The sequence below is a fragment of the Helobdella robusta genome (genome assembly GCF_000326865.2).
Source record: "Helobdella robusta unplaced genomic scaffold HELROscaffold_83, whole genome shotgun sequence".
Lineage (NCBI taxonomy): Eukaryota > Metazoa > Annelida > Clitellata > Rhynchobdellida > Glossiphoniidae > Helobdella > Helobdella robusta.
Genome location: NW_008705481.1, coordinates 154,362 through 155,932, shown reverse-complemented (window position 1 = coordinate 155,932; position 1,571 = coordinate 154,362).

Sequence of the window (1,571 nt, the reverse complement as noted above, 5' to 3'; positions counted from 1 at the left end):
AGACACCAACAAACAATAAAGCTCGAGAGCACAATGCATTTTATAAATGTAAAAAAAACTATTATATATAATGATATGTATGTATGTATGTATGCATGTATGTATGTATGTATGTATGTATGTATGTATGTATGTATGTATGTATGTATGTATGTATGTATGAACCCATAATTGATTAGAACTATAGGGAAGTAATAATCTTATCCGGGTTCAGCTTTAATCTATGTTAAACGCTTCGCACAGACAGGTATTTTATATGTATTTTGTGTTTTGTATGTATGTATGTATGTATGTATGTATGTATGTATGTATGCATGCATGTATGTATGTATGTATGCGTGGATGCATTATGTATGTATCATGTAAAAGATATCGACCAGTGAAATACAAACTTTTAGGTAGAACGGTCGGCTTGAGGGTAATAAAGAAGAGAAAAAATTACAAAAAAAAATTAAAAACGAAAAAATGCTGAAGTGGATGCAAAAAAAAACAAAAGATTATTGTATCTAAGATGTATAAAAATTAGACAAAGAACAGGAAACAAGAAACTATAAGGTGAGAAAAAGAGAGAGAGAGAGAAAGAAAGAGAAAAAGAAAGAAAGAGAGAGAGAGAGAGTGAGAACAAAAAAGTAAAAATGTGAAAAATAATGAACAATTCATAGAAAAAGGCAGTTGAACAAAAAGAAAAAGAAAAGGAGAGAGAAAGAGAGAGAGAGAGAGAGAGTAAGAGAAAGAAAAAAAGTGATAAAGATTAAAAGATATCAAACAAATTTTAAAAAGTTAAAAAGAAGTTAAAATGAAAAGCTGAAAAATAAATAAAAGGAGAGAGAAAGAGAAAGAAGGAAAAGAGAAAAGAGAGAAAGAGCAGAAAAGTTGAAGAAAGGTAAAAATAAGAGGAAATGAGAAAGAGAGAGAAAAAAGAAAGAGAGAAGGTCGTAAACCACACAAACACAAAAAAAAACAAAAAAAAACGAAAAAAGTCCATTAAGGCCACGAGATTTTACGAAGCAAAATTTTTTTCCCATTCTAAGGCATATGGCCTCTGTGCATGCAGTCATATGTGATAATAATAATAATAACAATAATAATAATAAAAGGAAGACGAAGAAGATGATGATGATGATGACGAAAAAAATTTTACTATACTAATGTATGTGAGTATTGAAATTATTATAATTAGCAATGTATATTCCATTGTCTGTCATGTCTACTTTTTGATAAAGAATTACGTAACAATGAAGGATTTTTGGCTGCAAAAAGATTCTTTTTCTCTTTTTAAAGCGCTACATAAATGTTAGAATGATGAAATTAAAAGTAAATCCAATAAAAACGTTCATATACAAAATATTAATTTATAAAAATCAATAAATCCTGAATAATTAAATAGGAATAGAAACGCAAAAAAGAAAATATTCATGGTATATGCGCATAAATCTTGCATTCATGAATTCGAGTCAAGTATGTTTGTATGTATATTTTTATGTATGCATGTATGTGTTTTTATGTATGTATGTATGTGTTTGTATGTATGTGTTTGTATGTATGTGAGCTTATTGGTGGCCGAAAAAAGG